Raw genomic sequence first — 26159 nt, forward strand, 5'->3', positions numbered from 1 at the left:
CTAGCATATTAATTCATCTCAAAAAGATCACAGCTGTTCCTTTCCTTCTGATGTTCATTTGCTTTTGAACCAATGATCAAAGCTCTTTGCCCATAGAGATGCTAAATGCCTGTGACAATGTATCAATGATTCTCTCTCCTGTGTGTGTGTTAGTTGCTTAGTCATGTCTGATTCTTCCTGACCCCATGGACTGTAGCCCATCAGCCTCCTCTGTCCATGGGATTCTTCAGGCAAGAATACTGGAGTGGGTTGCCATTCCCTTCTCCAGGGGATCTTCCCTACCCAGGGATTGAACCTGGGTCTCCCCCATTGCAGGCAGATTCTTTACCATCTGAGCGAATAGGGAAGTTCATTTCTCTCTGCTCATGTTCACTCACAGATCCAGAGGCCAATTTATTTAATGGTATAAATCTTCTTTCCCATTGCATAGTTAATAACACATTCTCCCAATTAGGAGAAGATCATTCCCAGAAGGTTCCTTTTCTGATGATGTGGCTCCTGATGAAATCGAGAGAGGGTTTCCCTGTAACTGGCTTAGAAGGCAGCCCCGCAGTCCATCCCCAGAAGAAGCCTCTCTGTTTTCTTTCTCTTCTACTGCTTGTCCCCCGGGGAAGACCCCTGAGACACACAAGGAAGTCTTCGCAGGAAAATCTGGGGACCGCCTATGCAGAAGGCCTGGGGGAAGGCATGGCAACCCACTCCAGTATTCTTGCCTGGAAAATCCCATGGACAGAGGAGACTAGTGGGCTACAGTCCACAGGGTCACAAAGAGTTGGACACAACTGAGCATGCACACATGCATACACAATCTGGATAAATTTCCAAGGCTCTACGGTGAGCAAATGAATCCAGTCTCAAAAGCATACATGCTGTTTGGGTCCATTTACTTGACTGTCTGTGAAAGACAAAACTACAGTGATGAAGAGCAGATCTGTGGTGGCCAGCATCCAGGGGCTGGGGGAGGTTCGTCTCTACAGGGTGAGCATGAGGGTGTTTTCTGGGGTGATGGAAGGAGTCTGTATTCCAGCACATGTAAAATGCAAGAGTGTTAACATTCATAGAACTGTAAGCCCGAGAAGTCAATTTTACTGTATACTAATTTAAGAATTAAAACTAATTTAGAAGCCAAAGATATTTCTTCAGGGAAAAATAAAGATCACTGAACACAATCTTTAAAAACAGAGAGTCTATGGAATCTAAGCCAGGAGGCATAATCCACTAGCGCTGTATTTTCAAGCCAGCAAATCCATGAGCTCAGAGGCCGGTAGCCCCGCTGCCCCCACCGAAGGTTCCAGGGTGGGAGTGAACTGGCCAACTCTAAGTCCTCGAAGAGAGAGGAATAATGAAAATTTCAAGGGAAGACACCCCAGCACCTCAAAACCCCACAGATGCAGCCAGGTCTAGATTTGGGTACATCTTTCTGGACTCACAGGAACATGCAGAGGTGGAAGACATCATCCCAAGACAGTGCAGCCTGGATGGTGCTGGGGGCCGGTTTTCAGCGCTGCTTGCCTAACTTTTATACTTGTCAATATCATCTTTTTGTTTTTCTTCTTTTTGGCTGATAAAAATAATCCAAGCCTTCAAAGCATCTTTGTAGGATAGTTCTTAGAAATTCTCCTTTGGTTCCGATCAAGCTGCCTTAAGGGAGGAGAGGAAATGCAGACATAACCTAAAAGATGATGCTGTTAAAGTGTTGCACTCAATATGCCAGCAAATTTGGAAAACTCAGCAACAGCTACAGGACTGGAAAAAGTCAGTTTTCATTCCAATCCTAGAGAAGGCAATGCCAAAGAATGTTCAAACTACCATCCAGTTGCACTCATTTCACATGCTACTAAGTAAGGTAATGCTCAAAATCCTTCTAGCTAGGCTTCAACAGTACATGAACCAAGAAATTCCAGATGTACAAGCTGGATTTAGAAAAGGCAGAGGGTCTAGAGATCGAATTGTCAGCATCTGCTGGATCACAGAAAAAGCAAGGGAATTCCAAAAAAAAAAAAAAAAAATCTACTTCCACTTCATCGACGCTAAAACCTTTGACTGTGTGGATCACAACAAACTGTGGGAAATTCTTCAAGAGACGAGAATACCAGACCACCTTACTTGCCTCCTGAGAAACTTGTACGCAGGTCAAGAAGGAACAGTTAGAATCAGACATAGAACAAAGGACTGGTTCAAAATTGGGAAAGGAGTATGTCGAGGCTATATGCTGTCACCCTGCTTATTTAACTTCTATGCAGAGTACAGCATGTGAAATGCCGGGCTGGATGAGGCAGAAGCTGGAATCAAGATTGCCAGGAGAAATATCAAAACCTCAGATATGCAGATGACACCATCCTTATGGCAAAAAGCGAAGAAGAACTAAAGAGCCTCTCGATGAATGTGAAAGAGGAGAGTGAAAAGGCTGGCTTAAAACTCAACATTCAAAAAATGAAGATCATGGCATCCGGTCCCATTATTTCATGGCAAATAGATGGTGAAAAAATGAAAAGAGTGGCAGATTTTATTTTCTTTGGCTTCAAAATCACTGCGGACGGTGACTGTAGCCATAAAATCAAAAGATGCTTGCTCCTTGGAAGAAAATCTATAACAAACTTAGACAGTGTATTAAAAACAGAGACTTCACTTTGCTGACAAAGGTCCATATACGCAAAGCTATGGTTTTTTTCAGCAGTCATGTATAGATGTGAGAGTTGTACTATAAAGAAAGCTGAGTGCTGAAGAATTGATGCTTTTGCATTGTGGTGCTGGAGAAGACTTTTGAGAGTACCCTGGACAGCAAGGAGATCAAGCCTACCAATTCTAAAGGAAATCAACCCTGAATATTCATTGGAAGGCTGATGCTGAAGCTAAAGCTCCAATCCTTTGGCCACCAGACGCAAAGAGCTGGAAAAGACCCTGATGCTGGGAAAGATTGAGGGCAGGAGGAGTAGGGGGCGACAGAGAATGAGATGGTTGGATGGCATCACTGACTCAATGGATGTGAGTTTTAGCAAACTCCAGGAGATAGTGAAAGACAGGGAAGACTGATGTGCTGCAGTCCATTGGGTCACAAAGGGACAGACACAACTTAGTGACTGAACAATATATTACTTAACTGTCCCAAACTGAAGCCCTGGAAGATGTCCCTGGCTTGTCCTGTAACTTCCTAGCATCTTCAATCCATACAAGAAGCCACTGGGGAATCAGCTCACTGAAGGACCTGGGGTCTCTTTCAGTTCATGATGAGTTCTCAGTGCCTGACACCTATGGGGGACTATCATACCTTCTTTCCTGAGCACATGAGTCAAAGGCCCAGATTTAAGAAAGAAACCATAACTGCAGTCTTTTTGCAGCTCATGGTAAAGTATAAAAGTTAAATGTGTTAAAATTATTAAAAGAAACTGATTACCTGGATTCCAAGAGGAGATGAGTAACCAGTTCTAAACACAAAAAGTAAATAACTAAATGCCGAAGGATATCCTACAAAGTCTTCTCTATCAGGGAGCCTGTTTTAAGAGTAGCTGAGCACTTTACAAAACGTGCCAGCTCTAATTTCTTTTATTATTCACAATTCTGGAGCTACATTTAGAGTATGGGTAATTAATAAAATCATCCCTTCCACTCACTCCGATTATCTCTCATCAGGGTCCCGTTTGCACTCCTCTCACTGACTGTAATCATTTATTTGAACCAGTGTCTCAGCGGTTCATCAGCTCTTCATTAGTGCCTGTAGGGTGGATAAAATGTGCTTGGATTTCCAAAATAAATGCAAATCACATTGGTTTGGCAGCGAAAACGTGAATTCCCAGAATATTTTTTCAAATAAGACAGTTCCCCACAAGATCTTGATGGCGCTAGTGGTAAAGAACTCGCCTGCCAATGTCAGAGATACAGGAGACAGGGGTTTGACCCCTGGGTTGGGAAGATCCCCTGGAGAAGGGAATGGCAACCCACTCTAGTATTCATGCCTGAAGAATCCCATGGGTAGAGGAGCCTGGTGGGCTATATAGTCCATGAGGTTGCACAGTCGGACATGACTGAAGTGATTTAGCATGCGTCCACCCCAAGACTTTGGATCTTGAGTGAAAAAAGTGGTGTCCTCCTAAGTGACTGAAAACTCACCTCCATCCAGCCCTGAATATCACTGCTAAAAACCCTCCCTATGGCCAAGGCCATCGGGCATCATTTGAGCCTCTGTCTCGGCATTCAGGAACGTGCCGCTTACTTAAGCAAGGACAAGGCGTAAAAGACAACAAGAATTCAGTACAAAATTGAAAAGCCAAACAGTCTCCTAGCCAGCAAGTCAAAAACACGGCTATGGAGGCCCTGCCCTGGAAAGTCAAAGTCTGAAGTTCTAGGAGCAGAGCTGGATACCATGGACCTGGACCAAACCCTGATCTGGACCTGAGCAGCCCTGCAGACCTGCCCATCCCATCACAAGCTGAACTTGGTGTTTTCACCTTTAAGAGGGGATAATGGCCCCCAGAGTGTGGAAGGGGGAGGATGCCAATGTTGCAGTGGAGAAACCAGGCAGGCACTACCTTGACCAGGTGATCAAAGTTAATATCACCAGTGATAAGTCAGGTGTTGATGGCATCATAAGAGGCAACGAGAGGATGCCTCTGAGGCATTTTCCCCTCCGCTCATAATCCCATCCCGATGATAAGCAAACATCAGACAAACCCACGTGGAGGGAACATCTACAAAACACCTGACTGGTACCCTTCAAAAATATCAAGGTCATGAGAAGCAAGGAAAGATTGAGGAACTGCCCCAGATTAGAGGTGTCTGAAGAGAGATGATGATTAAACGACTCATGTGTCTGGGATTGGACCCTGGAACAAAGAAGGTCATCAGTGGGAAAACTGGTGGACTCCAAATGAAGTCTGTAGATGAGTTGATATCACCATATTAACTTTTACTTTTCAACAACACATCATGGTTATGTGAGATGCTATGTTAGACTTGGGGGCAGTTGGGTGACGTGCATAGGAGCTCTGCCCCGACACGTGAACAATCCTCCTTAGAGCGGCAAAGGTACAGTCAACCTTGGAGTTTGGTTCTGCATTGGATAAAAAGCACACATCACTTTCCAAAAAATGAGGCTGGTTAGTCTTCAGACTTTAAAATCTATTTATAGACAAGCACAAGAGTCTGAAATACTATTCAGAGCAAAGGCCCAGGTGACAGCAGCGGGGAGGTAAAGAGACAGGTGATGGGGGCTGGATTTCCTCCCTCACCCACAAGCTCCTGTGCCGAGACAGCACATCACGTTAGAGAAGTTTAAACACGTGATTTAAAGCCATAAAACAATCACAAGAAGAAATAAAAGTAACAGGCAACAGAAACCATGAGGTCAGAGCAGGGGGCCTGTAGGGACGGTGGAGGTCCACACATCCCTGTGGTCACCAGATACAGGAACAGATAGTGAAAGTCAGAGTGACTAGAAAAACACAGGTCAAAAATCATTTTACACTCATCTCGTTGAGGAACAATCTTTGAAGTCTGACAATCCTCAGGGCTGGAGAGAGCATGGATTTTGTAAGATCAAGAGGTAGGAGGATGGCGGGGGGAGGTAGGGAGAGAGGCTGCAAACAGAGCGATTGCTCTGGGAACCAGTTGAGCATTACCTATAGCATCATCCATCTACACACCTTATGCCCAGAGTCTGACTCTTGGGTTTATACTCCAGAAGAAAATTTGGAACATGTGCACCAGGAAACCAGTGTGAGAATGTTCTCAACTGTTCATAACAGCAACAACCTGCAAACAGTTCAGATGTCCATCCATGAGGAGCAAATAAACCATGTGATGTTTTCACAGCACAGTCAAAGGTAACTACATGCTCCACACACCAGGAAGGAACTGTAACAAAATTACTATTCAGTGGAAGCCTAGCATGCTTCAGTCCATGGGTTGCAAAGAGTCAGATAGGACTGAGTGACTCAACAACAACAACAACAATTCAGTGGAAGGGGCTACCCTGGTGGCTCAGTGTTTAAAAAAAAGCTGCCTGCCAATGCAGGAGATGAGGGTTTGATCTCTGGTTCGGGAAGATCTCCTAGAGGAGGAAATGGCAACTCACTCCAGTATTCTTGCCTGGGAACTCCCAAGGACAGAGGAGCCTGGCAGGCTATAGGACAGTCCATGGGGTTGCAAAAGAATCGGACATGACTTAGCAAGTAAACAACAAGTTTAGTGGGAAAAGGTTAGTCCCAGAAGGTGAAAGACAGAGGGGTACTCTCTTTTTAAAGGTAAAAATGACAAAGTAAAAGCAGATTTTTCAGGATATATAGATACAATAAGACTCTATAAAAAGGGATGTGAGTGAATGAGATAAGATTCAAGAGGTGGGTTAACTTGAGTGGGAGAAGCAGGGGGGCAGGTTAAACGTAGGTTATTGTGAGGGCCCATTGTGATTGAAGAGGTGGGTTTTATAAGTACATCTTACGTTTCTAAAAATAATAACTAATTTAATAATGTTGGTCAGGCACAGTATGGTGAGGGAGTGTGTATGAATAAAAGGATTAGGGTTGGACCTATTTTGTGTGCTTCAAGTCCACTTTATTTTTAAAAGCAATATATCAAAAAGAGCAGTGTAAGCATACGATTTATATTCATGCAGGCAACAAGCAAAAGAACTAAACAATGACCCTGAGAACCAGAAGAAAGCCCGAAGCTGCAAAAACAAGGCCAGAAATGGACTTTTCATGTTATGTTCTTCAGTGTTTAGGAGGTCACCCTGCTGTAAGCCTGAGACCATAAGCGTGGGGGCATAGCCAGATGCTAAAGGCGGCAAGCAGAGAGGAGGAGGAGCCTGGGTCCTTAGTGGGACCATGAGATGGGAGAGGGTAGGATCAGCCTTTTCTTTTGGTTCATGTTGTTTCATGTCTGTCCTCATTTTCTATGGCTGTTGTGATAAATTATTGCAAAGTCAGCAGCTGAAAGCTATACAAATGTTTCATCTTAAAGCTACATGAATGGGTCATCTCACAGTTCTGTGGGTCAGAAGCTAGACATGGGTCTCAGGAGGTTAGACTCAAGGTGCTACTTGAGCTGCAACCTATCTCGAGGCTCTGGGATCTACCCATTTCCTCGCCTTTTCTAGCTTCTTCCCACACTCCTTGGCTCACAGCCCCTTCTTCCATCTGCAAAGCCATCTCTCTCTGACCCCTCACTGCAGCCACATCTCCTTCCAGCTCTCCCCTTCTGCCTCCCTCTTCCACTTAGAAGGACCCTGGGGTCAGCCAGATAATCTGAAACAATCTTTCTTCTCAAGGGCAGCTGATCAGAAACTTTAACTCCATCCACATCCCCTTTGCCTCATAACCTAAAAGATTCCCAGGAAAAGACATGGACATTTTTGGTGGGGAGTGGTTACTATTCTGCCAACCACAAATTCTTATAATAAGCATAAACTTCTTTTGTAATTGGAAACACAAGTCAAAGCATATTTAATTATTTTTTATTCACTTTTTTATTTTTTAGTGAAAACATACAGCATTTGTCTTTCTCTGTCTGACTTGTTTCACTAAGTAGAATACCCTTCTGACCCATCCATGTTGTTACAAATGGCAAAACTCCATTCTTTTTAATGGCTGAGTAATATTCCATTGTGCATATATGTCCCACATCTTCTTTATCCATTCCTCTGTCGATAGACATCTAGGGTGCTTACATGTCCTAGCTATTGTGAATAGTGCTACAGTGAACATTGGGATGTATGTATCTTTTGAAAAATGGTTTTCTCCAGATATATGCCCAGGAGTAAGACTGTAGGATCATATGGTTCTATTTTTAGTCTTTTGAGAAACCTCCATACTGTTCTCCATAGTGGCTACACCAACTTACATTCCCACCAACAGTGCACAAGGGTTCCCATTTCTCCATATTCTCACCAACACTTGTTATTTCTAGTCTTTTTGACAATGGCCATTCTGTCAGGTGTGAGGTGACATCTCATTGTTGGGACCATGATCCAACAAATTAGAAAAATCCAACAAATTAGAAAACTTTTGAAGCACACAGAATCAAGTATGCCATCAAAGATTTCCACATAGGAAAAAAAGCTGTTCTGTGGCTGGTTGAGGTGAAACCATGTCTAAGCACAGGTACTACCCAGCAAACGTGTCTACCCTCACCAAACACATGACTTCACAGTCTGGCAGGCCAAGGTCCTCTTGCTACCACCCGATTCCCATTCTGTTCAAGACATATCCAGGTTCTTTTTTTTTTTTTTTTCATATCCAGGTTCTTAAAGATCATTTTAGTTTCTTTAAAAAAAAATGAGACTAATGCAACTTCCAATTATTTAGTTTTTCCTTTTAATAAATATAAATGCAAGGTCCTCTCCTTGTCTTTCTTTTACTGAGTTATAGTTGATCTAAAATATTATTATTGTTTCAGGTGTACAAAAACAGGGAATGCTTCACAAGTTTCTGTATCATCTTTGCACATGAGCCATACTAATAATCTCAGTATTCCTCCAATTTTGATGCGTGCATGCTTGCTCAGTTATGTCTGACTCTTTGCAACCCCATGGACTACAGCCCAACAGGTTCCTCTGTCCATGAGATTTCCCAGGCAAGAATACTGGAGTAGGTTGCCACTTCCTCCTCTGGGGAAATCTTTCCAGCCCAGGGATCAAACCCACGTCTCCTCCATTGGTAGGCGAGTTCTTTACCATTGTACCACCTGGGAAGCCCAGTTTTGGTGCAGGAGCTACTGAAGTGATCACAAGATGCTTTCATTTCTAATTTAAGCCACCAGGTGTGCTTTTAAAAGCCCTGGCCCACATGTGGATCATCTCTCAGTCCAGACACAAGCCCTCCATAAAACAGCACAGTGAGAGGAAACAATATCCTTCATGGATGTGGAGGCTTGGAGTGAAGACACACAGTGGACATTCAGGAGCCCTTGTGGCACCCGTCAGTCTTTCAGCCCTGATGTAGGGGTGTTCCCAATATGGAATTCACCTCCTACAGGAACCCCAGGGTGGGTACCCGGGCACTGAGCAGGGCACCTCTGATGGAAAGTCGGCCCAGGTCACAAAATCCATTCTGTTCTGTGCCCTAAGTGCCAGGTACTCATTCCTCCAGTGCCCTGGCATTGAGCATTGACATTGACCAATGTAATCTTACACATGATGCTCACAGGTAATCAGAGGAACCATCAATAAATGACAATGTTCATCACAAGAATGAAAAGAACAGAGTTTTATTTTTCCAAGTCTGTAACAAAACAGTTCACACGCAAGCTCCTGAAAACTCTTTCCAATGATAAATGGTGTGTTGCCTCTGGAAAACTGAAAATGAGATGGCTTGACCAGGTGGATCAGATTTAATCTCACTTTCTCTGTCTGCTACTAGCTTACCTTGTTTGAAATTAGGTTTGGGAAAACTAATGTGAAAACACAAAATACACAAATACAATCTGGGTTTTTCTGAGATGATGACTTAGGGACACTTAACTCCAAGAATACCAACCCCTTGTCCCGCCAGGGCCCCCGAGGGTCCCCACAGATCCCACCTTCCCTGCTGGCTTGGCAGTAGACCCTCCGTGCCACCCCTGAATGCGTGCACCTGGTATTTGACCCCGAGGATTGCCAGATCCAACAAGACCTGCTGGAAATTTGGCGGGACTTTCCTTCATTAAAATAAACATGGTTCAGGCTTCCCTGGTGGTTCAGTGGATAAGAATCCACCTGCCAATGCAGGGGACAACGGTTTGATCCCTGGTTAGAAAGAATCCCACATGCCTCGGGGCAACTAAGCCCAAGTGCCACAACTACTGAGTCCCCATGCCCTAGAGCCTCTACAACAAAAGAAGCCACCACAAAGAGAAGCCCGTACACCACAACTAGAGAGTAGCTTCCACTTGCCTCAAATAGAGAAAAGCCCACGTGCAGCAATGAAGACCCTGTGCACCAAACATAAAAATAAATAAGTAAAAAATTTTAAAACAAACAGGCAAAAAAAAAAAAAACATGGTTCACTTAGGAAATTGCTCAAAAGAGATGAGAGAGGTCATTGCAGTCACTGAAGGATGAGCTGGATAAGAACAAGGACCAGGCACTAAGGCACCATTAGTGAAGGATAGGGAAGCCTGGCATGCTGCAGTCCATGGGGTCCCAGAGTCAGACACAACTCAGCAACTGAACAATCACCACCCCCACCCCCTGGACATAACCTCTGCCTGTGTTTTGACCAGTTTCCATTCAGGCCTGTTTTTCCCCCCTGCATACCTACATTGTGCAAAATTGGAATTTTACTGTAGTAGGACTCATGCTATGCTCATTTAACATAACATGAATATTTCCTTACACCACTGAATATTTTTTGAAAATACGCTATCAATGGGCATATAATTTAAAAATGGGTACTATAACCATCCGGCAGCCATGCAAGTAACTGCAGCCATGAAATTAAAAGATGCTTGCCCCTTCAAAGGAAAGCTTTGACAAACCTAGACAGTGTATTAAAAAGCAGAGACATCACTTTGCCAACAAAGATCCACATAGTCAAAGCTATTGTTTTTCCAGTAGTCATGTATGGATGTAAGAGCTGGACTATAAAGAAAGCTGAGCACCAAAGAATTGATGTTTTCAAACTGTGGTGCTAGGAAAGACTCTTTATGGTTCCTTGGACAGCAAGGAGATCAAACCAATCAATCCTAAAGGAAATCAACCCTGAATATTCATTGGAAGAACTGATGCTGCAGATGAAGCTCCAATACTTTGGCCATCTGATATAAAGAGCCAACTCATTGGAAAAGACCCTGATGCTGGGAAAGATTGAGGGCAGGAGGAGAAGGGGGATGATAGGATGAGATGGTTGAATGGCATCACTGACTCAGTGGACATGACTTTGAGCTAACTCCAGGAGATAGTGAAGAACAGAGAAGCCTGGCACGCTGCAGTCCATGGGGTCACAAAGAGTCGGACGGGAATTAGCGACTGAACAATAACAAAACCATCTGCTACTGCTAGAGATTCAGGTTGCTTCCAATTTCCAACTAAGAAAAATAAAGCCACAGTGAGTAACCTCATATACACATTTTACTGATATCCTTGATTTTAGTACAAACCCTTCAAAAGCGGATGACTTGACCAAAGGGTATAAATGTTTGTATTCCATAAGATAACAGCCATCAACATTTCCTCCAGTGGGTATGACAGTATTTGTCCTCCTATGTGCTTATCCACACTGAGGATAAATATTTGAAAGCCCTTTCACCAGTTGGGTGTAAAAGAAGGGGAAAAAGAGAGGGTGGAGGAAGAAGAAGAGAACTGTTTCAATTTGCATTTCTCTGATTACTCATGGGGTTCAGCCCTGTTTGTTTGCCTTTCCTATTTCTTCAATGACCTGCCGACTAGCGTCTGCTGCAGACATTTTCCATCCGATGGTAATGTTTTCCTATTGATTTACGGCTGCTTTTAGTATAATAAGGATGGATTGGCAGGTAGACAGTGTTATATCCTGACTTGCCAATTCTGATGATGGTGTTGGATGCACACAGGGTGCTAATGCATTTGTGGTCAGCTGTGTCAATTTTCCCCTTTAATACGTCTTTCATGGCAAGCAGAGTGTCGTGGTCCTTCAGCCTGGCATCTGACCCCAGCTCTTCCACTTGCCACCTGGGGGACCCTCTCTTTGCCTTAATTTCCTTGATTGAAAACGAAAGATAATGAGAGTCCATTTACTACATGAGGTCAGTGTGTGGGAAACAATTTGGGTGCTGGCCCTCAGTGACCCGTCTCCTGGTCCTGCCCAGGGAGCACTGGGAGTCTACCCTCAGCCTCCAAGTGAGACTGGAACCCAGTCCCCACAGCAGCACCATGAGATGATGAAGCCCCAGCTGATACCTTCACTGCAGCCCCAAGAGACCCTGGCCAGAGGACCTGGACAAGTTGTGCCAAGATTCTGACCCACAGAAACTGTGACATACGAGCATTGGTTGTTTTCAGCTATTAGGTCTAGGGATGATTTGTTACATAGCAGGAGATAACTAACATATAACATTTGGGAAGTGCTCGGAAGAGTGCCAGTAGCAGATTGCAAAAATAGTCTACTGCTTGGCCACTCCTCCCATGAAAAGATGGAGTCCTTGTCCGCTCCTGGAACTGCTTGACTATGGCTTGCTTTGACCAACGAAGCCGAAGCACAGGGTATGGAGAGACCTGACAGGCACCTGCATACAGGTCCTTGCCCTCTTACTACCCTCACAGGCCCCCCCCACCCTGCCAAGGAACCCATCTGTGGGCTGAGACCACATGGCCCAGTGACCTCTGATGTGCCCCCAGCTTACAATTGGCCACCACTAGACATGCGTGAGGTCCTTTAATGCAGACCCCTGAGTGGGCCCATTTACAGAACCGCCTGGCCACACCCATGCCCAGCACACATTCCCAACCCAACTCATGGGCTGAACAAAGGAGTCCATGGGACACTTACCAACTAATCGATTCATGGGAAACTTACCGTGGTGTATGATGCTCAGTGAAGACCTGACTTACACTTAGCAGTGTTCCCTTCTGAAAATGCAGCACCTTGTTTTCATATACTAGAATCTAGAGGGTTGGGGGATACTCGTCACTTCTATTTTTATTTTAGCAAACCTTGAACAAATGCTGCATGAGTTCTGTTTTAGTTTGGGCCAAAATAATGTTATATACAAGGCTTCCCAGGTGGCACAGAGGTAAAGAATCTGCCTGCAGGAGATGCAGGAGACTCAGGTTTGATCCTTAGATTGGGAAGATCCTCTGGAAGAGAAAATGGCAACCAACTCCCATTCTTGCCTGAGAAATCCCATGGACAGAGGAGTCTGGCGAGCTACAGTCTTTGGGGTCAAAAACAGTTGGATACCACTGAGCACACATGCACAGGGCACACGAGGACAAAGTCTAACTAATCTGACTGTACGGAAAATCAGGGAAGTCACAGCAAAGGTGTCAGAAAAGAACAGTGATACAAACCTAGGACCAGAGGTGGAGACAGTCACCTTTACTTGAGGGAGGACCCCAAGGCCACTGTCCTCTGAAATCAACACGAAAAAATCCCAAGTCCCTTTGTCAGTCAGTCATCAAACCCCACAATCTCTCTGTGTACAACCCAGGGCACCAAGGTTTTCCAGCCTCACTAGGTACTTCTCACTGTTACTGTCAGATAGAATCACCTCTTAGGTTTTCATAGGTTCAGTATTTTAATCAAGCTAGAAGTCTTACCTCATTATGTGAGGATTATCACAATGACCAAGGATTTACTGTCCCCTAGAGAACGGCATTCAGACAGGTAATGTGACATGGGCAGAGTGGCAAGCCCAGGGGCAGTGAAGCTGGGGTTCCACAGATACCTGACTTTGTGCAGTGAGTGCCCCACCCCTATGCAGCAAGACGTTTGGCCCAGGAAGAGGACAGGCCCCCTGCCCATACTCTGTGCTGGGGAGCCCAACCTCTGAGCAGTGTCTTCCGTTAATACAGTTAGCAATCCAGTCCCTGACTGAAGAGATCAGTTCCCCTTATTGGCACAAATGCCATCAAAGGCACGTTAATATGTGACCAGCCTTCATAAGTTAAAAAATGATCTACTTTCTAATGCTAAGTATAAATACCTAAAGACAATAGTTTCACACTAGCCATTCAATTCCAAAAACAGGAATGTATCCATGTGTCAGTTACAATTCTTAAATTGTCACATCTAACTAGAGTCAAGTTATTAACATGTTTGAGAAATTTAGCAATCACAAACAGACTGTCAGGCTTCTTGTAAGCTAACAACTCTTAACACTCACTGGAAAACTACACATACCGGCTGACCACCAGCAGAGACATGAACATCCAGGTCACCAGCCCCCCCCTCCTAATTAATAAGCACTTGGTGGTGAACAAAACCGAGAGGTTAGTCTTCTTAGGAGCTCTAAATTGACAAGAAGTAAAGCTAGCCAGCTTTTCAGTTATCTTCTCATCTCTTTCTAGCTTCCATTTAATGAAAAACCTGTCAAGTTACAACTTTATGTGCCTTGCTCTATAGCACTTATTTTCTACAAATGGGATTTTCTCAAGACAGTAACTATACTGACAACACTAGGCTGATTGCAAGAAATGTGTTTTTGCCGGTTTTCATGAATGTTGGACATGCCTGACACTATCCTATTTTGTAAATTTACTGCCTTGTTCGTGTGATCTTTGAGATAAATATATTGTCACGGAAGACCTCGACTACCCTTTCTCTCCCTTCATTTTATAAATGCCAACTTTATTTAACTCTGCTGTCACTTAAGTTTCTTAGCCACATGTAATAGTTGAGACTGTTTATAAGTCAAGGCTTATACCAATACCCAAAAAATCAGAAAATATGAGTTGGTTCTCCAAAAATTTTTTGATAGTCCAAAAAGTATACCAATATTTTACCCCAAATGGACTAACTAATCAATTGATAGGGTTTTTCTTTCTAATTGTAGTAAAGTACATATAACATAAAATGTACCATCTTAACCATTTTCTTAGGTAATGGTTCAGGGTGTTAAGTCCATTCACTCTATAATCTCCAGAATCTTTTTAAAAATTAATTCATTCACTTATTTTTGGTTGTACTGGGTCTCTGTTACTATGCAGGCTTGTCTCTGTGGTGAGTGGGGACTACTCTCTAGTAATGGTGCTCGGGCTTCTCGTTGTGGGGATTTCTCTTGTTGTGGAGCACAGGCTCTAGAGCACAGGTTCAGTAGTTGTGGGACATGGGCTTACTTGCTCTGATGCATGTGGGATTGTCCAGGACCAGGGACTGAACTCATGTCCCTTGCATTGGCAGGTGGATTCTTAACCACTGGACCACCAGGGAAGTCCCTCCAGAACTGTTTTAATCACGCAAAACTGAAAGTCTGTCCCCATTAAAGACCAAGTTCCCACCCCCCTCCTCCCCTGGCCCCTGACACCTACTATTCTACTTTTTGTTTCTGAATTTGGCTCCTCTAGGTATTTCGTGTAAGTGGAATAGTACAGTATTTATCCATTTTGATTGGTTTATTTGTCAACATAGTGTTCTCAAGGTTCATCCAGGTTGTAACATGTGTCAGAAGTTCCTTCCTTTTTAGAGGGTGAAAACAGCGTTCCGTGTTTTGTGAGACAAAGTTTTGTTTATTCATTCATCTGCTGATGGACACTTGGGTTATGTTCTCTTTTTGTTGTTGTGAATAACACTGCTATGAATATGGCTATGCAAATAAATATCTGAGTCTTCACTTTCTGTTGTTTTATGTCTATATTCAGAGTGGGAATTGCTGGATCATATGGTAATTATGTAATATTTTCAGGCTCCACCACACTGCTTTGTCTTCCCAGGTGGCACTAGTGGTAAAGAATCTGCCTGCAATGCAGAAGACATAAGAGATGCGGGTTTGATCCCCAAGTCGGGACGAGCCTCTGGAAAAGAAAATGGCAACCCACTCCAGTTTTCTTGCCTGGGAAACCCCATGAACAGAGGAGTCTGGAGGGTTACAGTCCATGAGGTCACAAAGAGTTGGACACGATTTGAGCATGCATGTCCATGTACCCAGTGGACAATGAATCTGAGAACAAGATAAGGTCAGTTATAAAAATGAAGAAATGGTAACTGTCTGTGATGCAACAATCCCAGTTCTGGTACACCCCCAAAGAAGGGAAAGCAGTGACTTGAACACCCACATCTACAGCAGCATTTTATTCACAATAGCTGAAGGGTGGAAATAACCCAAGTGTCCATCGACAGATGAACGGATAAACAAAGCATGGTCCACATACACACAACGGAATATTTTTCAGTCTTAAAGAGGAAGGAAATGCTGATGTGTCGAAGCATGGATGAACCACAGGACACCATGCTGCGTGGAACACACTGACCACACAAGACTTACGGACATGACAGGGGAGGGGGTTAAGAAGGAGAGGGTGGGATGAATGGGGAGAGTAGCATGGAAACATATACACTAATATATGTAAAACAGATAGCCAGTGGGAATTTGCTGTATGACTCAGGGAAATCAAACCGTTGCTATGTGACAACCTAGAAGGGTGGGAGACGGGAGGTTGGCTGAAGAGGGAGAGGACATATGTATGCCTATGGCTGATCGATGTTGATGTATGGCAAAAACCAATACAATATTGTAATTAACTTTCAATCTAAAAATAAATAATTAAAAAAATAACTCACAGTGTGTGATCCCACTTTGTTGAGGTCTCAGAGCCATCAAATTCATAGAGAAAGTCCAGTGGTGGTTCCCTGGGGCTGGGGGAGGGGAGGATGGGGAGTGAATGTTTACAGTGGGTGTAGCGTGTCAGTTCTGCAAGATGAGAAAGACTTGGAAAGGTAATGATTGCGCAGCAATGTGAACATTGTTTTTTTTTTTTTTTTAAAGTTTTATCGAAAAGTGAAAGTGAAAGTCGCTCAGTCGTGTCCAACTCTTTGCAACCCTATGGACTATACAGCCTATGGAATTCTCCAGGCCAGAATACTGGAGTGGGTAGCTCTTCCCTTCTCTAGGGGATCTTCCCAACCCAGGGTTGAACCCAGGTCTCCTGCATTGCAGGTGGATTCTTTACCAGTTGAGCTACAAGGGAAGCCCAAGAATACTGGAGTGGGTAGCCTATCCCTTCTCCAGTGGATCTTCCCGACACAGGAATTGAACCTGGGTTCAATCTGCATTACAGGTGGATTCTTTACCAACTGAGCTATGAGGGTTTTACTGAAGTATAGTTGATTCACAAAGTTGTGTTAACTTCTGCTATACAGCAAAGTGATTCAGTTATACACCTATATTGTTTCATATTTTTTTCCATTATGGTTTACCACATGGTTCCACGTGCTATACAGTAGGACCATGTTGTTTATCCATCCTATAGATAAAAGTTTGCATCTGCTAACCCTAAACTCCCAAGTCATCCCTCCTCCACCTCCCCACCCCCTTGGCAACAAGTCTGTTCTCTGTGTCTGTTTCTGTTCTGTACATAGGTTGTGTCATATTTTATTTTGTGTGTTTTTTATTTTATTTTTAATTGGAGGATAATTACTTTACAATATTGTGATGGTTTCTGCCATCCATCAGCATGAATCAGCCATAGGTATACATATGTCCTCTCCCTCTTAAACCTCATGTTTTAGATTCCACATATAAGTGATATCATATGGTATCTTTCTCCGACGTACTTCCTTGGTATGATCATCTCTACATCCATCAAACAATGTGAATGTACTTAATGCCACTGAGCTGTATACACTTAAAAATGGTTAAGATGGTGAGTTTCATGTTATGGCTATTTTACCACAATAAAAATAATAACAAGTGTCCTTTTCCCCCCATAAAACTGGAATAAAAGCAGACAAGGAAGAGACCCTGGGGCTCCCTGGGGCTGGGGTGTGCATGCCCAGGGCAGGAGGGGCAGCTGTTTTCATTATCAGCCTGTCAGTGCTGTCTGACTTGAACTCTGTTGTGCACTAGATGGATTTTTTAATATTAATTTTAGAACATAATGGGGAGCAGCGGAGATGAAAAGAAAAGCAAATTGAGGAAGCCGCATGCCAATAAGCCGGGTGTCAATCATGGACAGACGAGAGGGGATTATCCAGCAGAAGGCTCAGGAGTGCTCAGGAGTGGAGTGTCAGGACAAACCCTTCTCGCTTTCCCTTTTAATAAGGTCATGAGCTGGGGGGATCAGAGGAATGCTAAAGAGACGAGGGCCCTTGCTTCAGCAAGAGGTTAGTGTGTGGCCGGAGCAAACCCCACTGCGTGGTTGGGGGTCCTGGACCCAAGCCCTGACCTGGAGAGAGGACGGGTTCAGGACAAGAACACAAGGATTATGACATCAGCCTGCGACCTCACTCTGAGGTGAAATCATCTCAACTGTCTGGAATGCTAACTTTTAAAGTGAGCAGATGAACTCATCAGTGTTACAAATGTTCTGCATTTTGATACCAACATTCATAAATGCCACGAGAAGCAGACCACAGACAAAGGAAGGAAGAGGGGGATTCTGGGTGGCCACTGGCCCCTCTGAAGGCAGTGAGATACATGGGTGGGAGCCGCAGAGGGAATGGTCACCAGCCAACATCCCACCCTAGCAAGTCCAGAAGGGCAAGATGTCCAGAAACCACCAGATGAAAACTGGGTAACAAGGCTTTGAATGTGCAAGTAGAACAAAAGCCACATAAGGAACGGGATGCAGAAGTGGATTCTCCACTTGAAGGACTCTGATGTGAAAAGAGGAATAAGGGATTTCCCCAGCTCAGAGCTGGGAAAGTAGGATCACTGTGCAAAATCAGACTTGGCTCTGGCCTGACAACAGAGATCCCCATAGTTGGCTCTAGGACACCAGGAACTCCCAAGTCAGAAATACCATGGACAGCACCCTGCATTCTGCAGAGGCGTGATTTAACTGAACTGTAAACACCTAATATTCCACAACAATAAGGACAGAAGCAGCCATGAGAAAGAATGACTGATATTTATTTGGTTTAAACCACAGCCAGGCAATCCTCGTTACACTTTCATTGCATGCTCACTCGGTAATTCCTTGTTATCTGAATTTTATGATTCATTATAAATATTATCAACAAACAAACAAAAAAATAAGGATATTTGATTATACATCATGAGTTCTTCAGGATGACAGTTGCAGCTAAATGATGACGGGGGAAGGAGAGGTGGGATGAATTGAGAGAGTAGCACTGAAACATATACACTACCATGTGTAAAACTGCTGAACATGTAAAGATTTTCTTACATAACGCTAGTTCAGGACTCTAGCAACTGTTAGGCTATGCCCCCAAAAGTATAAATATCAATTTTTTAAAAAATTTCTGGGACTTCCCTGGTGGTCCAGTGGCTAGGACTCTGAGCTCCCAGTGCAGGGAGCCTGGGTTCAATCCCTGGTGGGGGAGCTGGATCCCATGCCACAACGAAAAGAGTTCACATGTCACAGCCAAGACCAAGTGCAGCCAAATAAATAAATATTTTTTAAAAAATTTCTTCTGGATTAAGGTCATACCTCTCACAGGACCTGCACAAAGGCCATCTCAGCAACCCTGCTTGACCAAATGCTGGGAAATATCTTCCCCCAAGGATCAAGCCCGGATGAGGCTGACACAGGAATTCGGGGGGTGTCCATGGTTAACCTCCCCCCATCCCATCCTGACAGTCTCCTTCCCCAAAATCCTGACACCCACTGCAACATGGAAAAACCTTGAGGACATCATGCTAAGTGAAATAAGCCAGTCACAGAAGGGCAAATACTGTGTGACTCCTCTTCTACGAGGTCCCTGCGTGTGCATGCTTGTGTGCGCAGTAGCTCAATCATGTCCCATTGTAGCCTGCCAGGCTCCTCTGTCCATGGGATTTCCCAGGCAAGAATACTAGAGTGGACTGCCATTTCCTCTTCCAGTGGATCTTCCTGACCCAGGGATCATACCCAGGTCTTCTGAACTGGCAGGTGGACTCTACCACTGAGCCACCTGGGAAGGAGTCAAATTCCTAAAGGCAGAAAGGAACAGTGTCAGGACATCCTTGGTGGTCCAGTGGTTAGGACTCCATGTTTCCAATGCAGAGGGTGTGGGTTCAATCCCTAGTCAGGGAACTAAGATCCAATATGCCACTCGATGCAACCAAGAATTTATTAAAAAAGAAAAGAAAAACTAGGTGGTGGGTGCCAGGGGCTGAGGCAGGGGCAAGTAGGGAGTTAGTATTTCATGGGGACAGAGTTGCAGTTTTGCAAGATGAAAAGAGGGAAAGACAGATGGCAGTGAGGTTTGCAGAGCAATGTGAACGTACTTAATGCCACTGAACCGTACACTGAAAAATGGTTAAGAGGGAAGACTTTTCTTATGTGTATTTTGTTGCTATTGTTCCATCGCTCAGTCGTGTCCAACTCTTTGCAACCCCATGGACTGCAGCACGCTAGGTTTCCCTGTCCTTCACTATCTCCCAGAGTTTGTTCAAGTTCATGTCCAGTGAATTGGTGATGCTATCTAACCATGTGTATTTTAACAAAATTAAAATTTTTTTTTTAAATCTTCCAGTCCCAAAGGCTGCCTTCCATTCAAATCTCCCAGGAGGAAACCAGCAGGGTCCCCTCCAGGGACCCCAGCTGCCAGCAGGAGTTCTCCTGGAAAAATTGCTCCCTCTGTATTTCTCTCCTCACTTGAATTGTCTTTACCACCATGGGAGTATCTTACTTTCTTTTTCCAAAATCAGTGCCCTTGAGTACTCAGAAAGAATAGTGAAAACCACTGATTTTCTACAAGCAAGCAGCAGGGGGTTGGTAGCAGGTATGTTCAATACAGCTTTAGAAACTGTAGAATGGATTTCTTCACATCACAAAGAAGAGGCTAAGACAAGAGCAAACAATTGATGCCGAATTAAATAACCCTTAAGAAACACACCACAGAAAATCACAACATGCTCATAAACACTGGCAGAGAAGAGCAAAGCTGACTGAGGAGGAAGGGGAGGCCGCAACCACCATGTTGGCTGCATTTCTGGTACCCAATTCGCCATGAGCACAGCGGTTCTGGGCCGGAAAGTCCTGTTCTCCAGATACACATTTCCTGTGACCAGGACAGTCTTGTCCTCAGGGCTCACTCCAGGGCGAACTGCACCTCAACTGACCACCTCCCTCTCTCACACACCCCTGCAGGCTAAGCCAGGGGGGTAAATTTCTGTCACTGGGGCCCCCAGCCCAGCCCAGCCCACCCCTCCCAGCACAGGTGATACTGCCAGGCAATCATGTTAAAGCCCAGATGCACCTCCTTCTCAATCCCTCCAGAAACTGCCAGAAGCCACGATGCACTGATGGCCACCAGAAGACCAAGTTAACGGAGTCACCTGTGCAGTCCCAGAAGCTACCAGCCAGCCATGGTCACATAGAAGGGGCTCTGCTTTCCAGGTGTCAGAGAGGAGATAATCCCTCAAAGATGCTGAGCAATTCCTTCATTGGAATTTTACTGTGAACTGTCCCAAGTTTATTATCTATAGAAGATGGCAGAGTAGAAGCACGTGTGCTCATCTTCTCGTGCGAGAACTCCAAAATTACAACTTGCTGCTGAATAACCATCGACAGGAGAAGGTTGAATCCCACCAAAAAAAGATACTGCACATCCAAGGGCAAAGGAGGAGCCCCAGTAAGATGGTAGGAGTGTCAAAATTGCATTTAGAATCAAACCCCATACCTGCCAGAGATGCTGGGAGGGCTCAAACAAAATCTTGTGCACACAAGGACACAGAGACCCCACAGAAACTGAGCCAGACCTGTATTTGAGTCTCCTGCAGAGGTACAAGTCATCAGTGGCCTACCACAGGGGCAGGGACTCTGGATGCAGCTACCTGGTCACACAGCCTGTGGCATAAGCCCTCTTGGAGGTCGCCATTAACCTCACCATAGAGCTGCTGAGCAGACGACCCAAAAACTGCAGAACAATTAATTATACCAAAGAAATTCTTTCACTGTTAAGAAAGTTCTAGGACCCACAACAGATTTCCAAACCTGGGATCTGGCAAAGGGACTGAGAACGCCCAGAGAATTTGACTTTGGAGGCCAGTGGGATTGATTACAGAACTTACACAGGACTGGGGAAACAGACTCTTGGAGGGCACAAACAAAACCCTATGTGCATCAGAACCCAAGAAAAAGGAGCAGTGATCACAAGAGACTGACCCAGACTGGCCTGTGAGTGTCCACCAGTCTCTGGTGGAGGCATAGGTCGGCAGTGGCCTGCTGCAGGGTTGGGGGCACTGAGTGCCGCAGTGCATGCCCGAAACCTTTTGAAGGGGGTCGCCATTATCTTCACTACCTCCACCATAGTTTGGTCTCAGGTCAAACAACAGGGAGAGAACACAGCCCCACCCATCAACAGAAAATTGGATTAAAGATTTACTGAGCATGGCCCCGCCCATCAGAACAAGCCCCAGTTTCCCCCACAATCAGTCTCACCCATCAGGTAGCTTCCATAAGCCTCTTATCCATCAAAGGGCAGACAGAATGAAAACCACAACCACAGAAAACTAATCAAATTGATCACATGGACCACAGCCTTGTCTAACTCAATGAAACTATGAGCCATGCCATGTAGGGCCACCCAAGATGAACAGACCATGGTGTAGAGTTTTAACAAAACGTGGTCCACTGAAGAAGTGAAGGGCAAACCACTTCAGTATTCTTGCCTTGAGAACCATGATCAGTATGAAAAGGCAAAAAGATATGACACTGAAAGATGAACTCACCAGGTCAGTAGGTGCCCAATATGCTACTGGAGAAGAGTGAAGAAATAGGTCCAGAAAGAATGAAGAGATGGGGCCAAAGTAAAAACAGTGCCCAGTTGTGGATATGACTGGTGATGGAAGTAAAGTCTGATGCTATGAAGAGCAATATTATATAGGAACCTGGAATGTTAGGTCCATGAATCAAGGCAAATTAGAAGTGGTCAAACAGGAGATGGCAAGACTGAACATCGACATTTTAGTAACCAGTGAACTAAAACGGACTGGAATGGGCGAATTTAACTCAGGTGACCATTATATCTCCTACTGTGGGCAAGAATCCCTTTGAATAAATGGAGTAGCCCTCACAGTCAACAAAAGAGTCTGAAATTCAGTACTTGGGTGCAATCTCAAAAATGACAGAATGATCTCTGTTGTTTCCAAGGCAAACCATTCAGTATCAGAGTAATTCAAGTCTATGTCCCAACCAGCAACGTTGAAGAAGCTGAAATTGAATGGTTCTATGAAGACCTACAAGGTCTTCTAGAATTAACACCCAAAAAAGATGTCCTTTTCATCATAGGGGACTGGAATGCAAAAGTAGCAAGTCAAGAGATACCTGGAGTAAACCAAGGTTTGGCCTTGGAATACAAGATGAAGCAGGACAAAGACTAACAGTTTTGCCAAGAGAATGCACTGTTCATAGCAAACACCCTCTTCCAACAACACAAGAGAAAACTCTACACATGGATGTCACCAGATGGTCAATACCAAAATCAGATTGATTATATTCTTGGCAGCCAAAGATGGAGAAGCTCTATACAGTCAGCAAAAACAAGACCAGGAGCTCACTGTGGCTCAGATCATGAACTTTCTTATTGCCAAATTCACACTTAAATTGAAGAAAGTACGGAAAACCACTAGGCCATTCAGGTATGACCTAAATCAAATCCCTTACAATTATACAGTGGAAGTGACAAATAGATTCAAGGGATTATATCTGATAGACATAGCACCTGAAGACCTATGGATGGAAGTGTGTGACACTGTACAGGAGGCAGTGATCAAAACCATCCCCAACAAAAGAAATGCAAAAAGGCATAATGGTTGTCTGAGGAGGCCTTACAAATAGCTGAGAAAAGAAGAGAAGCAAAAGGCAAAGGAGAAAAGGAAAGATATATCCATTTAAATGCAAAGCTCCAAACAACAGCAAGGAGAGACAAGAAAGCCTTCCTCAGTTATCAATGCAAAGAAATAGAGGAAAACAATAGAATGGGAAAGACTGAAGATCTCTTCAAGAAAATTAGAGATACCAAGGGAACATTTCATGCAAAGATGGGCACAATAAAGGACAGAAATGGTATGGACCTAACAGAAGCAGAAGCTAGTAAGAAGAGATGACAAGAATACACAGAAGAACTATACAAAAAAGATCTTAATGACCCAGATAACCACGATAATGTGATCACTCACCTAGAGCCAGACATCCTGGAATGTGAAGTCAAGTGGGCTTTAGGAATCATCACTACAAACAAAGCTAGTGGAGGTGATGGAATTCCTGTTGAGCTATTTCAAATCCTAAAAGATGATGCTGTGAAAGTGCTACACTCAATATGCCAGCAAATTTGGAAGACTCAGCAGGGGCCACAGGACTGGAAAAGGTCAGTTTTCTCCAATCCCAAAGAAAGGCAATGACAAAGAATGTTCAAACTACCACACAATTGCATTCATCTCACATGCTAGGAAAGTAATGCTCAAAATTCTCCAAGCCAGGCTTCAACAGTACATGAACCGTGAACTTCCAGATGTTCAAGCTGGATTTAGAAAAGCAGAGGTAACAGAGATCAAATTTCCAACATCCATTGGATCATAGAAAAAACAAGAGAGTTCCAGAAAAAATCTACTTCTGCTTTATTGATTATGCCAAAGCCTTTGACTGTGTAGATCACAAGAAACTGTGGGAAATTCTTCAAGAGATGGGAATACCAGACCACCTTACCAGCCTCCTGAGAAATCTGTATGCAGGTCAAGAAGCAACAGTGAGAACTGGACATGGAACAACAAACTGGTTCAAAATTGGGAAAGGAGTATGTCGAGGCTGTATATTGTCACCCTGCTTATTCAACATACATGCAGAATACATCATGCGAAATGCTGGGCTGGATGAAGCACAAGCTGGAATCAAGATTGCCATGAGTAATACCAATAACCTCAGATAACACAGATGACACTACCCTTATGGCAGAAAGCGAAGAAGAAATAGAGAGTCTCTTGATGTAAGTGAAAGAGGCAAGTGAAAAACTTGGCTTAAAACTCAACATTCAAAAAATGAAGATCATGGCATCCGGTCCCATCACTCCACGGCAAATAAATGGAGAAACAATGCAAACAGTGACAGACTTTATTTTCATGGACTTCAAAATCACTGCAGATGGTGATTGCAGCAAAGAAATTAAAAGACGCTTGCTACTTGGAAGAAAAGCTATGACTATTCTAGACAGCATATTAAAAAGCAGAGACATTACTTTGCCAACAAAGGTCTGTCTCGTCAAAGTTATGTTTTTTTCAGCAGTCATGTATGGATGTGAGAGTTGGACTATAAAGAAAGCTGAGTGCCAAAGAATTGATGCTTTTGAAGTATGGTGTTGGAGAAGACTCTTAAGAGTCCCTTGGATAGCAAGGAGATCAAACCTGTCAATCCTAAAGGAAACAGTCCTGAATATTCATTGGAAGGACTGATGCTGAAGCTGAGACTCCAATACTTCAGTGTCCTGATGCAAAGAACTGACTCATCTGAAAAGACTGATGCTGGGAAAGATTGAAGGCAGGAGGAGAAGGGGGCAACAGAAGATGAGATGATTGGATGGCATCACCAACTCAACGGATGTGAGTTTGAGCATGCTCCAGAAGTTGGTGATGGACAGGGAAGCCTGGAGTGCTGCAGTCACGGGGTTGCAAAGAGTCGGACACGATTGAGCAACTGAACTCAACCGTCTCAAGTTTTAAGGGCTAGCAAATAAACACTTAACACTGCAAGAGCCAAGTAAAACATGTCTGGAGGCAGACAGCCACCTGTGGGCCTTGGTTTCCTGACCTCTAAACTAAAAGATATCCTTCAGTGCTCAGGGTGAACATGAAAATGTAAGTGTTAAAAGAAAAAAAAAAAAGGATGGAGAAAGAAATGGCAATCTACTCCAGTATTCTTGTTGGAAAATCCCACAGACAGAGAAGACTGGTGGGTTACAGTCCATGGGGTCACAAAGAGTCAGACAGGACTTAGCAATACCAAAAAACCCCAGTCAATCCAATTTTTAAAGTGGGCAGAGTATCTGAATAGGCATTTTTCTAAAGGAAATACAGATGACCAAAAAGACACATGAAAGATGCTCAAGATTGTTAATCATCAGGGAAATGCAAATCAAAACTACTGTGAGATATCACCTCACACCTGTCAGAACGGCTGTCACCAAATAGACAAGAGATGACAAGTATTGGCATATATGTGGAGAAAATGAGACTGTTGGTGGGAATATAAATTGGTGCAGACACTCTGGAAATCAGTATGGAGGTTGCTCAAAATATTAAAGATAGAATTAACATATGATGCAGCAACTCCACTTTTGGGTATATATGCAAACAAAAACACTAACTTGAAAAGATATATATGCAGCCCCTTGTTCACTGCAGCATTATTTACAATAGCCAAGACATGGAACCAATCTAAGTGTCTATCCATGGATGAATGGATAAAGAAAAAACACACATATATACATAATATATAACACACATACATACAGTGAATATTATTCAATAGTCAATTCAATTATTCAGTATTATTCATGTTTAAAAAGAATGAAATTTTGCCATTTGTGACAACATGGATAGACACTGAAAGTATTATGCTAAGTGAAACAAGTCAGACAGAGAAAGATAACTTCTGTATGATCTTATATGTGGAA

At 43.8% G+C, this 26159-nt stretch overlaps 1 protein-coding gene and 1 pseudogene across 1 annotated transcript in view; both read right to left on the reverse strand.

Moving 5' to 3' along the window:
* ENTREP2 (endosomal transmembrane epsin interactor 2) overlaps window positions 1–26159 on the reverse strand; it is a 235219-nt gene that overhangs the window by 145240 nt on the left and 63820 nt on the right. The window lies entirely within an intron of this gene.
* On the reverse strand, window positions 8398–8495 carry LOC133068561 (U6 spliceosomal RNA; annotated as a pseudogene).

Source organism: Dama dama, chromosome 13 (genome assembly GCF_033118175.1).
Source record: "Dama dama isolate Ldn47 chromosome 13, ASM3311817v1, whole genome shotgun sequence".
NCBI lineage: Eukaryota > Metazoa > Chordata > Mammalia > Artiodactyla > Cervidae > Dama > Dama dama.